The sequence below is a fragment of the Ochotona curzoniae genome, unplaced genomic scaffold (genome assembly GCF_017591425.1).
Source record: "Ochotona curzoniae isolate NIBS_2020 unplaced genomic scaffold, NIBS_Ocur_1.0 contig_3703, whole genome shotgun sequence".
Taxonomy (NCBI): Eukaryota; Metazoa; Chordata; class Mammalia; order Lagomorpha; family Ochotonidae; genus Ochotona; species Ochotona curzoniae.
Window position 1 is genome coordinate 44,755 of NW_024465951.1, and position 17,151 is coordinate 61,905.

Consider the following 17,151-nt stretch of genomic DNA (forward strand, 5'->3'; position numbering starts at 1 on the left):
GGTGGTATTATGAGCAACATGTTGAAAGTCAAAAAACGTTTTGGCCTTTGTGTAAAATGTGGAGTAACCACAGTCGGAAAGCACCACATACATCTAAATTTCATCAGCTTCATTAGTTTAGTGTTCTAGAGGTGTTGGTGATATGTATTAGTCGGCTCTTGTTGCTTTAATAAAATAGCCAAAATCTACTTCTGGGTAGGGAAAGGTTTATTGTGGTTCACAGTTAGGAGGTCACAGTTCTGGACTGGGCAGCCCTTAGTCTGCTGTGTAATGAAGACTGGCAGTGGTGGGGTGTGCCCTGGGATGATCACATGGGAGCGAGAGGCAGAGGCAGATGCAGAGAGGGTCTTGGGAGCAATCACCAGCATTCCAGAGAGGCTGCATGAATAGGAAGCCAGATCAAGAAAGAACAACTGGAACTGTAATTGGCACTCTGAAATGGATGCCAGCCTTTGAAGTGGGGGCTTAATGTGCTATGCTATTATGCCAACCATGACAGATGTGTTTTAATAAGCATATTTGGTAAGAATTCACTGATTGTTAAATACTGAAATTATTACTGAGAGTTATAATTGGATTTCAGAATTTTGAGGCAACATTGTCTTTAACAAGAGTGAGATTTAGACAGGAACAAAGGATGACTTTCTAGAAGATAAACGAAATAATGTCATTTGCAGAGGAGAGTGACAATGGTGATGAGGGAAATTTTTAGAAGGAGTTAAAGTTGCTATTCATTGTTGGCCTGAACTCTATGAAGTTTTGCTCTTCAATCAAGTGGGTAATCTTTTTGATTAGGCATCAGGCATACCCATGAATTAAACTGATAAAAGTGATTTTCATAAGAGAATCATTGGTTGTCTTCAGAAAGTGAACATGATGCTGTATGAGGTATGGCTGAACCTAGGGAATCTGGAATCACAGAACTTGTTTAGTGGGGTGTCATTTAACACATATGGTCATTTTGGAAATCTGTAATCACCATAGTTGTATTCTCTGCTTCTGCAGGGATGGCTGGAAATAAGAACGTGATGTATAAAATGTCCTTAGTGCTATTCTAAGAACAAATCCTAGAGCTGAAATGTGCTCAGAAGATTTTGTTGATTCCTCTCACATCATGGATTGCTACTTGACTGTGAGCCTCCTGTGCCTGTGTGATATTAGAGCAATGCGGGAAATGTGTCCTTGATTCAGTCCTCTGAGGAGGAAAAGAAAATACACAAATATCCACCTGACTAGAGAATAGTGGAAAAATCAGCCTGCACAGGCACCTTATAGTCTCATCAACATCCACTCACCCGTGGGCTTATGGGAAGATCAGCTCCATTCCTGAGTCAGGTTATACTCATAAGCTCAGCTGAGTTCATTATGAGCTGCATCTATATGCACAAGGTTGTAAATGAATCTCATTCCCAATGAAGACCCCTACAGAGTGGACCCTCCTTACCTAAAGCAGGAGGCTTTAGATAACATAAGTAAATCTGTAATAAAGATAGAGATGCAAAGATTATTTTAAAGCTCACTTTTGCATGTCCTAGTGGGCATTCCACATATGTTACTCTACACAGAGAGATGGAATTTGACAGCTTCCTAAAAGACTGATCAAAGTAGAAATCACTCAGCAAAGATTTCAGGGTTGGGCCCTCTAAAATTTAGCTCGTGTGTAATTGCATCATTTACAAGGGCACTTCAAAAAGCTAATGGAAAAATGTTATGAAGCTTACTTTGGTACAAAAAGTCTGAAATCTGTGTTGAAATGCATAGTTCTTTCTTTTTTTCCCTTTTTTTAATCATATTTTTGATAATCTTTACATAGTTAATTAGGGTAAAAAGGTTCAAGGGCTATAGGAAAGTGAGCAAGACAATTATTTCCCTATTGTTTCCTTCATGTTTAAAAGGGGTTATTAAGGGAGAAGGCCCACCCAGTTTCCCACCCACCCCAGGTCCGGATGTAGGACATGCTCCGAGATTCTTGCTCAAGTGGTTTTGATAGTTCACCAGTTATGAATTGCTGCCAATCTTGCCACTCCAAGCACTATGAGGTTGTTGAAGAATCTGCTGATTGACGTAGTCCATCTTAGAGTTTCCATTTGCCCAGTATTTCGCTGCCAACATATAGCTGAGGTGATTGATTGACCTGTTCTGTCTTCTGTCTTTTCTTGGATAGGGTTCTAAGTCCGGCAGTTTGGGGAGATCCCCCCAAAAACTCTGAGGTGTTCCCAGACCAGATTCTTGTATGTACTATCAAGCACAGGGCTCACCACAGTCCATTGTCCCATTCAGCTGGTGGTTGCAATTGCCGGGTTGGTTCTATTTTCAGCCCTGACCTCCACTGGAACCAATGGGTGTTGCAGTCTAGCCTGGTTCTGCCCAGCACATACTCAGCCCTCGCATAAACCAGTGTGCCGGAGTCCAGCCCCAGCTGAGTTCGGAACTCGCGAAGGGTGCGTGGATGAGGCGCAAAGAAAGCGACGGACCACTAGTAACTCTTCATCATCATAATGGACCACGCACAAAAGCTGTCCGCTTTATTTATACAAAATCAGTCAAACTCTGGCTCAGACTTTTTACGTCATGGTCAAGTGGGTGTTTCTAAAGATAACTCTGCCATTTGTTTCACCTAAGGCTAGGATGTTAACCACCTGGTGCCTGGCGCCTGGCTAGGAAAAGGTTTTCAATAGATGATGCATATCAGTCAGTAGCACATTCTTACCACAATTACTTTACAGCTAGGTCTTGAGACAGTCAAGGAAGGAAGGGACCTAAAAGATCAAAGAAAGAGGGAAAGAATAGATTCCACTACACCTGAAGACAGAGCACCCTTGATTAGCATAGGATCAAAAGGGGAGTTAGCACCCTTTATTAGCATATTGCCACAGGATGCAGCCCTAACAGCGATAATAGCTCTTTGGCTAAAAACGGCACCAGCAACATTAGCTTCTAAGTTCCTATTGATATTAAACAGTAACTCCGCAGAGGCAGGCAATGCCTACATAGATTACAGAATACTCAGCGGGGTTGTCTGGTGTCCATGCAAAGGGAGGCAGAGCTGCATTCAGGTGTTGTAGAGACATCCGCCGGGTCTTGCCACACAGCGGGAAGTTCCTTGCGGCCTTGCCTGCAATAGAACGATACTCTTCACACCTTCCTGTCTTCCACATCCATCACATGGACCCCAGCACCAGTGGGAGCTGCAGCCTAGTCAGAGCAACCCGCAATAACCCCCCACCCTGGTTTGCCAGTATGTGTAGCAGACTAGTCCAGTCTGTCCCATATCCCATTTGGCTCTCGTACATGTCGATGGGTATTGAAGCTTAGTTCCATCTAACCAGCTCAACTATCCAGCCCTCATGGATGTTGTTGAGTGCCTCTCTGTCTAGCCACCCCAGCCCCTGTCCTAGTTTTTGTGCCCTCCCATGGGAGTGGTAACCCAAGAGGGGGAACCCACTATTTCCCTCCCAGGTCTCTTTCACTCCCGGATTATGCACTCTCCAGGTGGTTCTGTGGTTTGACTTGACAGAATTAGCCCCCAGTGCCAGCTTCTGCCAGCTGATGCTGTGGCTAGTCCCAAACAACCCTCACCCACTCTAATTTATGCTTGCACCAGTAGGAATAATCCACCCATCCTGGCTTTTCTCTGATCTAGTCCACATGAGGCCCACAGGTGTTGTAGCCCTGCTTAGTCTGGTCTGCCCCCATCCCAGCTAATGCTCTCCAGTGGGAGTAGCTGTCCAGCAAGGTAACCCCCCTCCCTTCCTGGTTCTCACGCTTGCTGGTTGGGCACTGCAGTCACTTCCAGTACAGGCAACCTCACCTTGGCATTCCATATTGTGCATTAGTTTTTGTTGTGACTGAACCTGGCTCGACCCACACTGTTCTGGTGCTTGGATTTGCCAGTGGATGATGTGGACAGATTCAGGCCTGGTCTGTCCCCATCCCATGCCAAATGTATGCCAGTGGCAAACTTTCCATAGCCTCTTCTGGGCTGTTTCCTATCATGTTTTTTGCGCTTACCTGCAGGGTCTGTGTCCTGCCAGAGGAGTTGCCCAGGCTCCTCCATCAGAAACTCTCCCAGTGCCAGATTTTGCGCACACCAGTGGGTCTATGAGTCAGCCTTACTCATTTCACCTCCTGTCCTAGCAGGAACAGCGGCTTTTCCTGACTGGCCTTCAACCCAAGCTGGTCCTTGCTGTTGGATGTTTCAGCCCAGCCACAGCTCATCCATACCCACTCACAGCTCACACATGGCTCAGTAGGGGTTGAGACCTTGCCTAGTCCATCCCACATCTACCCTGGTCCTTCAGGACACCAGATGGTGTTGGGGTCTGGCCCGGCTTGGTGATCCAGTTGCATAGTTTTTTCCAATATGCATTTTTCTTTAATTATGTGAAAACTCCTCTCCTGTGGTTTTACTTCATGATCTCTAAGTAACACACTGGAGGTATGGAGGTGGTCCTTTGTCAATTCCCCTGGGGATCCTGGGAAGGATCACACTGCTGTTGGCTGCCAAAGCATTTAATCTTCCTGCAGACAGGGTTTATACAGAACAGACAACCCAGGGTCAGCTACTTGGAGCACAACATTTACTGAATGTCAGAGGGCTTCAGGTCATCCTGGGCCTTAGAGAACAATGCTTTTCCATGGAGAGATTCTGCTCTTCTGAAGTGATCAACTCTGCATTCACTGGCTAATGTTTGGAAGTACTTGATATCCAATTCCTATAGAACCTCAGTGTAATCACTAATAAATGCTAGTGGAATGCAAATGAGATTCTGCTTCTCCTTTCCACAGAGCGCTTTGGTGGCCTTGTCTGTTTGAGGACCCAAGCAGCATATCTGACCAATCTTGCTTTGCTAACTCAGCTGGAAGGGGTTGCAGTGACCAAGGGTTCCATGACTCTGGACAGTGCTGTCTACCTCTTGAGGACAAAGGTCCTGTCTGTTGACCACTGACATTGGCAGTAAGAAAGCAGAGAACAGAACGGCCACTCCATGTTTTTTTTTTTTTTTTTTTTCAAATATCCTGTTTCTTTCAGAACATGATCTGCAATGCACTGCATGAGAATAAGATGTGTGCGCCATCTGTCAGTAGTGCTCCATCTCATGGCAGGCTTCTTTTCCTCTCATTTTAGTATGTATAACTTGTATTTGAGCTGCGGTTCATGGTAGAGCAGTTGTGCTGTGGATATTGTGTGAAACTGAAAGCCCTTTAAAATGAATGTTCTAGGGGCCTGCGTGGTGGCCCAGCGGCTAAAGTCCTTGCCTTGAATGCACTGTGATCCTATATGGGTGCCCCTCCTAATCCTAGCACCCCACTTCCCAACCAGCTCCGTGCTTGTGGCCTGGGAAAGCAGTCGAGGACGGCCCTAGGCCTTGGGACCCTGCACCTGCGTGGGAGACCTGAAGGAATTTCTTGGCTCCTGGCTTCGGATTGGCACAGCAGCGGCTGTTGCGCTCACTTGGGGAGTGAATCATCAGACAGAAGTTCTTCCTCTTTGTATTTCCTCCTCTCTCCTCTCTGTAGATCTGACTTTGCAATAAAAATATATAAATCTTCCAAAAAAAAAAAAAAAAGGATGAATGTTCTGGGCCTGGGATGATGGCTCAGTGGCTTGCATGCACCAGTGCTAGGGGTCATGCAGAGGGGTGAATGACACAAAAGTGTAAAGAGAACAGCTGCTCTGTTGGCAAGACTGCGAGAAGCTTCCAGCTGTATGGCAAGGCCTGGCGGATATCTCTCCAACTGCTTCAGCGTAGTTTCACCCTGTTTCCATGGACAATTAGCCACCCTGTTAAAGAATTCTGAAATCGGGCCCGGTGCGGTGGCGCAAGTGGTTAAGTCCTCGCCTTGCATGCCCGGGATCCCATATGGGCGCCGGTTTGGAACCCTGCACCCATGTGGGAGACCCGGAAGAGTCTCCTGGCTTCGGATCGGCATAGCATCGGCCGTTGCAGTCACTTGGGGAGTGAATCATCGGATGGAAGATCTTCCTCTCTGTCTCTCCTGTCTGTATATCCGCCTTTCCAATTAAAAAAAAAAATTAAAAAAAAAAAGAATTCTGAAATCTTTTGAGGCATTGTTGTTTGTTCTTGTGAGATGGTTTCTGCAACTGATATGAGTTTAGGAGCTGATGTTGCTAATACTATCCTGGTGAGTTGGCCTTTAACAATTTATGAAAATTAATGCATAATTTAGCCCCTTTCATTCTGGATACCTTGTTGTATATGTAACTATAATCCTGAAACCTGGCCCAAATACTCAGCATGGCTTCTGGGAAATGGCTAAAAATTGATAAAAATATTTTGAGTACAAGCCAAAACTGATACAGTGATAAATATAAGCTTAAGGGCTAGCTGGTCTTTGCAGTCTCTTTAGAGCATAGAAAATGTATCTGCTTCAGCTGCTTTTATAACACTTTGGCTAGAGGAGTTAAAGGTTGCTTATACAGTATTATAGAAGCATATTTTTATTTTTTGATTGTTTATGGGGTTATATAGCTCCTAGTTTGTAGGAGGGTTTAATGTTTGAAACTTTTGTTTTGGAAATTTATGTTTTTTTTCACTTGTGACATCCTTTTCCCATTAAGTGGTAGATAAATTGTAGAAACAGAAATGTAGTCCTAGTGTATTACTGATTAAGAGGTGGCCGCATGTGCCTTGACCTTGGAGTCCTGGCTGTCTCCCAGTGGCTACTACTGAAGGATGAGTAATGGCTTGCTTTAAAAAAAATGATTATAGTATTTTGCAGAATTATCTTTAAAAATATCTGCTTGACAATGAAGGAAAAAATAAAACAATTGAATGTCTGTGCATGCCTGCTTAGACATGATGCAAAAAATATAACAATTAGATGTTTGTGTAGAAGCTTGTGGTTATTAATTTTTCTGTGAAAACAAAGACACAGCTTCCTTTTATGTCTGAGGAAAAAACAGAATTTACTTAATTAAATCATTATATAGACTATTCAGATACTGTGTACCAGTAGCTATAGTTAGTTTGGCTTCTAAACAGTTTGCGATTTTTTAAAAAAGATTTATTTATTTATTGGAAAGTCAGATATACAGACAGGAGAGACAGAGAGGAAGATCTTCCGTCCGATGATTCACTCCCCAAGTGAGTGCAACGGCCGATGCTATGCATCTTGCACAGGTGCAGGGTCCCAAGGCTTTGGGTCGTCCTCCACTGCTTTCCCAGGCCACAAGCAGGGAGCTGGAAGGGAAGTGGAGCTGCCAAGATTAGAACCGGCGTGATATGGGATCCCTGCATGTTCAAGGCAAGGACTTTAGCCACTAGGCCATGCCGTGGGGCCCAACAGCTCGCAATTTTAAAAACAGTTTGTCAGTCATTTCCATTTAAAAATAGATTTTATTTCTTCTAAATGTGAGCTTTCCATAGGGAATTGCACATTATTAGATGACTTGAAACTTGCACTCTAAATGACCAATTTTGCTTTCTTTTTTCTTTACTTTTTTTTTTTTTAGTTATTCAGATTTTATTTTCATTTGTTGAAGGTGAGTAATGTAGAAAAACCAGACCTAGGCCTTGCTTGATGATTTGCAGTGAATCACATACCCAACACTTAGTCCAGAGGATCAGGAGAAAGGATATAAAGAAACCATTTCCATATTTGACCAGTGCATTCAACAGAGTAGCTGACAGCTGGCCCTTAAGTTGACTGAAGGAATGTAACTTTTCTTATAAATTAGTCTCTGTTCAACATGATTTGGTCTGAGAGTTCAAGTGAATCCTTCTTGTAGAAAGTTTAGTTGATTTAATATCGAAGCATGATTTCTTGCCAAGGATTAGAGTCAGTTGCTTTCAATCAGTGTAAAATAACAGTATTGAGACAGATGTGTTTCCTTTAAACATCCACAACAATAGATCTTATCCCTACTGAAAATTCTTAGCTGCAATCTTTATAGATTTCAAGTCAGTCTGTGTTTCCAGAAAAAAAAAAAGCCAAAAAACAAAACATATATACGAGTATTTAAAAATGACCAGCAAGTAAGCTATCATGGCTTGGTCAAAGGGACTTCCTCCATTTATCCCTACTCCACATGTAGTTGTTATCAGACATCAAGTTGCACCTTGAAAGAACATCTCCCAAAGGAAACTTTCCAAATGTAAATTTCAATCACACGTGAGAGGGGATGTTCAAAGATTATCTCTTGAGGAGCAGCAGTTACGAGCAGCCACACTTTTGTAGAATGGACAGATATAACAGTGATGGAGGAATTATTTTGGTTTAAAGTACTTAGGTGATTTATCTTGGAAACAGCAGTTAAACTGAACAAAAACTAGTGTAACTGCCACTAGTTCAATCATGTAGCAAGCTGTAGTCTGAAAAAATAATCAGACATTAAGCCACTTTAGAAAATGTTGCCAACACTGCAATTCTGCTTTCATCATTAATGGATCTCCCTTGCACATGAAGTAGAGTACTATGGCTGATGATGAGAGGTCCAATGTACAAGCTGGTCTAAGATGGCCTCAATGAGGTATCAGCTTCAATACCAGTATCCTGAAGGGCCAAGACTTCAATGTCATTACTGCAAGTACCACTAGAACTTCTGGTGTGAGAAAAGTTCCTTAATGTTGAGTTCATGTTCATCTTCTTGCAACTTTTTTAAGATTGCACACAGTAAGTATTCCTAACAATGTACAGCATCGACTAGACAAGGAGCAAGTTGAGTAGAGGTATAGAAAACATCATAATGTCATTCAGGTCAACAATGTTATCTTAGGGTAGTGGTTTTCAAACTGTGTTCTCTAGAGTATTAGACGTTCTAAGAAGTCCCCATAGGTGTCACCACGGTGGTAAAGATGTTTTTGGCAGGTTTCAAGACCCCATTACTGCTTCACTGCTTCACCCAAAGAGCTTCACTTTTATTCTGGGCTTCTGTAAACTTTTCATTCAAAGGGCATCAGGGTTACAAAGCCTTTGGAAAACCAATGATCTAAGAATAAGCTGTTCACAAAATGCTGAAATAGAAAAAAATAGATCACAGAAACCAGAAACTGTGAGCAAAGCCTATTACAAATTCTAATTCCTTGAAGCTGGCTTTTAAATGACTATTGGAGAACAAAACTATTGGCTTTATTCTGCCATAGCGGTTAGTTTTCCTTGCTCCCGCCCTAGCCCACATACAGCTATAAAATGAATCCATTTCTTTGTCAATTTTAGTTCAAGAAGTCAGTGGCTAGGTGACTTCTCTTCAAGCAATGATAAAAATCTCAGTGGGCTACAACTCACTCCTACTATCTCAAAATTATCTTTTTCTCCATCCCATCTCTCACTCTCCCCATCCAAGTTCCTTATCCACCCCCTAGATGCAATGCTCAAAAGCAAAATTTATGGCACAAGTGTAGGGACAAAGAAGTATGCTGTTAAATATCATGGAATTTGCCCAGTTTTGGGGCTGGCTAGTTTTGCCCTATTCCCCTCAGAATGTAAGATAACATTCAAGATGTAGAATCTTCAGAAACACACTAATTCAAGCAACTCATGACAAGGTGAAACGAGTGGTGTTTGTGTACCCATACTCTGCATATTATGGAATCTCTAGAGCAATCTGCTGTCAGTTATACTGGCTATAGTGCTTTAAAGCAGTTTTCCCATTCCATCAAAAGGAATGCTGAAACAGTATTATTTTATGTATGATTCAACTTGGGACTTAGTGAGCTAAACAGTGAAATGGGGCTCTCTGCTGCAAGTATGAAGATATTTAATACACACTGCTATGCTATTGAGCAGGAGAAGGGAGACAATTTATAATATTTTACCACCTTACTGGACAACAGACCACAGATATATTCTTGTGTTCATGAGTATTAAAACAAAAAAAACCCTAAAACCATACATATAAATAATATGAACAGAGATTTCCCAACCAGTTAGACCATCTTTGGAAAGACCATGAAAGTAACTAAAGATCTGAAAGTAGTTCTGTGCTTCAGCCTTAATGACTGAAGCATCTATTGCCACCAGGAGTTTGCTTCGAGATCTCAGGGAAGTGGAGATTTTGGTCTAGATGCAGCTATCATGACTATTATCATGTAAATATTTTTGTTTTGCCTTAAGGGTACTGAAAAATGAAGTTAGAAATTCTTCTGGGGATCTCAGTCTCTAACCATTTTAATGCTTTAGGTAACGATGAGGCCAATTCCAAGGGGAATACTGGACTAGGAGTCAGAAGGCTTAGCTTCTGCCACTTTATAGCTGTGCCACCTTGGATAGCTGCTTAACCTTTACATATTTCTATTTCCTCATTTCACAAAAGGATAATTTTTATATTATTTTGATAAGTGAGCTAAATGCATGCAAAAGTGCTTTAAACTGTAAAGTGCTATATATAAACAGAAGGGATTACCATATAGGTTTCACCTTGATGTATCAAGAAGTCTTTTCTGGAATCTGATTGGAGGCTTGTGAAATGCTGTCTGGCAAAAGGGATTCCTTGGTAGAATTTCTTATAATTTGTGTGAAAATCAGTTCTGGTTTCTGAGTAATCCCGAAGAGGGTGTTGAGTTCACTGTGCCTTTGTTTTGATTCCAACGGGTCAGAATTTTTGCTTTCTTATTCAATAGGCTACTACAGATATAGAAAATGAACAGGGTCTAGTGACCTTGATGGAATCCCAGTTCATGAACTTCAATCATTTGATACTGTGGAATATGATCCAATGCCGTTCACAGAGTTTGCCTTCTTCAGAAAGCATAGACAACTTAAAAAAAAAATCCCCTGATCCAAACTTATGTGTCTCTGAAGGCTTTAACTGAAGAAATGAAATGCGTATTTATGCAAGAAATTGGTTCCTTGTGATGAAATCATTTCAGCTATTTGGCTGGAGGACTCTGACATGACTATAAAAGGCTGTGCTGAATCTGTGTGGAACAAGGTAAAGGCCACATCATGATGGCTGAATGCCTCTTGGATCACAGTGGTCTGCTGGAATGGTGTCTTCATCAGTAGTAAGGTGGTAGAAATCACCATGGGTAAAAATCCAGTACCAGATTTGTAGGCCAATGGAACAGCACAAGGAAGGTGATCAGAAGGTCCATGTGAACACTCAGCAATCAGAGGAGGCACATGACGTAATTCACTTTGGATGGAGTGCCATCAGTGTGCACTGAGTCTGGACAGAAACTCAGGTCTTCAAATGGCGCTGGTGGTAGTGTTGCTCAGTTGTTGCTTCTTTTCTCACAGCAAGGTCAACAGTCCCTGTTCCTGGTACAAAAAGAATCTACCTCCAGAGTCCCTGCCAGTACCCGACAAACTCTTCTGGGTTCTGGGTCAAGTTCTTGAAAATCTGTCATTGCTCACTGTGGCTGCACTGAAAGATATCTGCTTCAACTGCTGTAGAATGCTGCAGCAAAAACCTTTTCAAATCCCAATCCTGGACATGTTGTGTTCTGTCTCAGAATTTCAAGCTTTTGAGTTCCAGTTGCTTATTTCCTCGTTTCTCTTGAGGAAAGCACCTTATCACCACACTTTTAAGGTTCTTTTGAGGTACATCCAGATTAAATTACAAAACAGCTAAAAGACCAACACATTTTTCTCCAACAGTCATTTCTCTGGAATTGAGATAATTTGTCTCTGCCCTTTAGATAAAGGGGATAATCCAACTGATACTTTTTTCAGACATTTGAACAAAATAGCAGAATTGGCTAATTTCCAATCAGACAAAATACACTGAAATGTGTCTGTGTTCACTTGCTTAGAGCTGTACCACTTGCTAAGCACCACTCCACAAAGTGAAAATGTTTGAAATCCAACCGTTCAAACATTTTTGTAATAGTGTTTACTGGATAATGGCCTGGAATTTGATAAAAGCAGCTGACAATTAACACAGAAGCAAAAATTGGCAGTTTGGCCATCTGAATCATCACACAAGCAATAAGAATACAAGGCAGGTTGAAGGAAAGTTAAAGATTTGGAATAACTTCCAAATCTGGTGATCTTGAAGTTCAGCAGTTCTAATACAACTTTTCAAAGAAGGTTAACTTTAAATAAAGAAAATCTCCCCCAAACACATCTTCAGGAATTCCATGCCAGGTTCAGTCTGTTCCAGTGAGCACGTTTGCAAACCAAAACACAAAACCCCCGTGCATCAGTATTTGTTGGGCCTGGCAGCACCTGCTGAAAGTAAGCCTGTTCACTACCAACCACACAGACCAGGGAGACAAAATAAGAGCAAGGAACAGGTGGCAAACACAGTCACTGGGGGGGAGGGAGGTCAATAAAGAATGGGGAAAGGTGGTCAGGCACCAGTATAAACAGCGGAACACAAAGGATTTGCTGGCTCAAAGAAGATTAAACGAACTTCTTGATTCTATGGAACACATCCTCTCCTCTTGTAGCTGCTTTACCTTGGGTGCTACTGCACCATATATATATACGCATCAGCTACCCTTTAGGAACCCTGTGGCAGAAAGAAGGGATTCGGAATAGAAGCCAAGCAGGGGAGCACTGGTTACCCCCCAATATCCATTATGCATTGAAACAGCTCACATAATCCCAGGGACTCAAACAAGGGTGTTTAAATGGGTTGCGAAGGGTCCCAAATGACACCTAGGCCTCAGTTTCCTCCCTGTGGCATCAAGGAATTGTGGCTCTTAATAGCCTCTGGAGTCATGGCCCACAGAGAAAAACCTGCTAGCAATGAGGAATGCACTTCTGCACAAACTTCCGCATACAAATTTGGGGATCTCCAGCTCCAATCCAAGGTTTCTCAGGGTGTGGGAAATCCTAGGATGGGGCAATTGGTCAGTTCTCTCACAACTCAAAAAAGAAATATTTTTAACATAAGCAATGATTTTTTTTTCTTTTCTTTCTCTTCCTTCCTTCCTTCCTTCCTTCCTTCCTTCCTTCCTCCCTCCCTCCCTCCCTCCCTCCCTCCCTCCCTCCCTTCCTTCCTTCCTTCCTTCCTTCCTTCCTTCCTTCCTTCCTTCCTTCCTTCCTTCCTTCCTTTCCTCCCTTCCTTTCCTCCCTTCCTCCCTTCCTTTCCTTCCTTCCTTCCTTCCTTTCTTTCTTTTCTTTCTTTCTTTCTTTCTTTCTTTCTTTCTTTCTTTCTTTCTTTCTTTCTTTCTTTCTTTCTTTCCTTCTTTCCTTCTTTTCTTTCTTTCTTCCTTCCTTCCTTCCTTCCTTCCTTCCTTCCTTCCTTCCTTCCTTCCTTCCTTCCTTCCTTCCTTCCTTCCTTTCTTTCTTTCTTTCTTTCTTTCTTTCTTTCTTTCTTTCTTTCTTTCTTTCTTTCTTTCTTTCTTTCCTTCCTTCCTTCCTTCCTTTCTTTCTTTTCTTTCTTTCTTTCTTTCTTTCTTTCTTTCTTTCTTTCTTTCTTTCTTTCTTTCTTTCTTTCTTTCTTTCCTTCTTTCCTTCTTTTCTTTCTTTCTTCCTTCCTTCCTTCCTTCCTTCCTTCCTTCCTTCCTTCCTTCCTTCCTTCCTTCCTTCCTTCCTTCCTTCCTTTCTTTCTTTCTTTCTTTCTTTCTTTCTTTCTTTCTTTCTTTCTTTCTTTCTTTCTTTCTTTCTTTCTGTTTCTGTGCCACCTGTTTGGAATCTGCTGTTCTGTCTATCTTTCTGGTCAAATCAAATGAAAGCAGATCTTCATCTGGGTTCACCTCCCAAGGTCCTGGTAAACTTCCATTTCCACCTGGTTGTTTGTGTATTTCCAGCTGCTGATGGAGTTCAGATCACTGCTTGTTGAATGCTGCTAGGGTATTTTGGTCACTGCAACAACCACTATCTCCACTGCTTTCCTGTGTCCATAAGTCTCCAGGTGCCACTCTGCCACTGGCCTGTCCCCTCCTATTTCCTAGAATGTGTTCTCTCTGCTTCACCTTGGGTAATGTTTCTCCGTCTGTTTAAATGTGTCTTTACCCTATTCCACCATCTTGATTCTCCAAGAAGACAGCTTCTTGAGGTATTCATTCTGAGTACCAAGTGATTCTTGAGCTGTTCATTCTGAGCACCAAGTGACCATGGTCCATTCTCTTTTCTTGCCAAATCCACACACCCTTTTTGAGCTCCAAACTCTGCTGGAGCTGGTCTCCAACACACAAGCACACTGGCACAGCATAGGGGCTCCTTCTCATTTTGCCATGACCAAAGCATTTTCAATCCCACACACGATAGGCAGAGGAGGAAACTGAGGCGCACACAGGCGACAGAGCGCCCGGCCTAAGGTCACTCAGCCAGCTGGGGACCAGGCCCAGGAAGCAAAGCCAGCTTGTCTTCCGACTCCGGGGTTCATCTCTCCACCCTGGAGCTGTCGCCAGAGAGCTCGCTCCTCACTATGGCGGTATGAAGAGGAAAAGGCAAAGGAGAAAGCCGACCACCAACCATCCTCTGGCCCCTTCCTGTCCCCCCAGCTGGGTCCTTGCAGGCCCCGCAGGGTGACAATTTTGCTTTCTTTATAAATTGTTCCAAAGATGTTGTGTAAAGTAGTACCAGTAATTCCTTTCTCTGTTTGTTTTTCAATTTTTATTATTATCATTTGTTTTAAATATTTTTTTTCAATTTTTATTGGAAAGTTAGATATACAGAGAGGGGGAGAGACAGAGGAAAATCTCCCGTCTGATGATTTACTCTTCAAGCAGCTGCAATGATCAAAGTGGAGCCCATCTGAAGCCAGGAGCCTGGAGCCTCCTCCGGGTCTCCCATGTGGGTGCAGGGTTCCAAGACCTAAGGCTCTCCTCGACCACTTTCTCAGGCCACACGCAGGGAGAAATATGGAAAGTGGGGCTGCCTGGATTAGAACCTGTGCCCATATTATATCCCAGCTGCTGGGCCATTGTGCTGGGCCCTGTTATGATCATTTGATGGTACAGTTCTATAGGCTCTGGGATTTCCCCTGCTCTCTTCCTAAATCCCCTATTCATTGAGTTCCCCCATACAATTACAACAGTGTAGTTCCTTCATTGCGGGCATGGACAATGGCAAAGTGACAATGGCATCCTATTGTCAAGACACATCCAACAGTTTCACTATGAGTCCATCCTCAATCCGAAAGTAGAGATACACACTGATGTGAGTGTGTCCTCACATCTGCACGTGACAGTCTCCACTACAGAGTCACTATACATCCCCCAAGTGAAAAGCCTCAAAACAAAACAAGAAGAATGAAATTTTCTTTTTTTTCTTTTTTTTAATTTTATTTTTTTATTGTTATTAACATTGTATTATGTGATACAGTTTTATAGGCACTGGGGATTCCCCCCACCCCTCCCATACCGAAAAGAAATTTTCAATGCCATGAAGTTAGAGAATATGCTACTTAATGACTAATGTGTTGCTGAAGAAATGAAAAAGAATAGAAAAAACCTTCTTGAAGAGAATGATGTTACTTTATGACCTATGAGTGGGTGGAGAACTTAATGAGGAAAAAAACCATTTGGAAGAAATGAAACTAACAAAAAACATCAAAATCCATGAGATGTAGTTTCTGCTGATATTGTTGGTGAAATGTGTCTCCTGTAGGCAACAAATATTTTAAAAATTCAGTCTATTAATCTGTGACCTTTGATTGATGAGTTGAAGCCATTTACATTCAGGGTTAATATATATAGGAGGTAATTTGATTGTTTTTTAGTAATGGGTTGTTCATTGATTTAGTCTTCCTTTGTTATCTTACTGGAATGGGCTTCACATTTGCCTTTGGTTTTGGTGGGTGCTATTCCTTTTCTCTGTCAAGAGAACATCTTGAAGTATCATTTGTAGGGCAAGTTTGGAAGAGACATATTCTTTTAACTTTTCTTTACTGTGGAAGAATTTTATTTCCTTTTCAAAGACAAAGGAAAACTTCGCTAGGTATGTTATCTTAGGCCAACAATTTTTGCTGTTAGAATCCGGAATATGGGCCCAGCGGTGTGGCCTACCTGCTAAAGTCCTCACCTTGCACGCCCCGGGATCCCATATCACGCCGGTTCTAATCCCGGCAGCTCCACTTCCCATCCAGCTTCCTGCTTGTGGCCTGGGAAAGCAGTCGAGGACTCCCCAAAACTTTGGGACCCTGCACCCATGCGGGAGACCCGGAAGAGGTTCCTGGATCCCGGCTTTGGATCAGTGCAGCATCGGCTGTTGTGCTCACTTGGGGCGTGAATCATCGGAGGGAAGATTTTCCTGTCTCTCTCCTCTCTGTATATCTGACTTTGTAATAAAAATAAATAAATCTTTATAAAAAAAGAATCCAGAATATGTCACTCCATTCTCTTCTGACCTGTAAAGTTTCCTGTGAGATGTCAGCTATGAGCTTAATTGGCCTTCCTCTATAGGCCAATTGACTTTTTCCATGTGCACATTTAAGGATCTTTCCATTATGTTCAATTAAAGAGAGCTTGATTATCATGTGTCTTGGTGAAGATCGCTTTTGATCAATCCTGTTGTAAGTTCCGTGCCCCTCCTGGATGTTGTTTCCCAATTCTTCCTCCAAATCAGGGAACCTTTCCTGTATTATTTCATTGAATATACCTTTAATCCTAGCTTCTCTTTCTGTGCTTTCTGAAACTCCCATAACTCTTATGAACTTTTTAATCATATCTTTTAATTCTTGGAAACATTTTTTTAGCTTGGCCCAGCTCTGCGTCCAGCTTTTTGATTGTTTTCCCCTGGTGACAGCAACTATCTTCCAATTCTGAGATTCTTTCTTGTGCTTCCTTCATTCTATTTTGGAGACTCTCCACTGTACTTTTAATTTGCTACACTGTATTCTTAACTTCTGAAATATCAGCTTTCATTTGATTCATTTCCTGTGTGACATAATCCTTAAATTGCCTGAATTTGTCTTAGGTGCTTCTTGTTTTTGGTCAGAAGCTTTATAATGAGTTTTCTGAATTCTGTGTCCCCCATTTTCTCAATGTCTTCTTCAGTTAACTCAGAAGTTGGCAAAGGCTTTTGCTCTTTTGCAAGTCTTCAGCAGTATTCACTGTGCCTGTCTCTTCTTCTGCTCTTGGTCATTGTACTTCTGGTCTTCTCCTTGAGACAGATTTCTAAGCTGTGTCACCCACAGGCCTCCAATTCAGTTTTACTGATTGTGGTTAGTAATTGGTTCTTTATTTGCAGTCGCTTGTGTCACTCCCTCCAGTGAGTTCCAGGTCTGGGCTCTTATGTTAGACTTTCACCATGGATTCTGAGCTCCAGCTCCTGGTTCACCTCTCTCTACCT

General features: G+C 42.3%; 1 protein-coding gene; it reads left to right on the top strand.

Annotated features, from left to right (window-relative positions):
* Window positions 1–17,151, top strand: part of LOC121158238 (H-2 class II histocompatibility antigen, E-S beta chain-like) — a 47,520-nt gene that overhangs the window by 9,647 nt on the left and 20,722 nt on the right.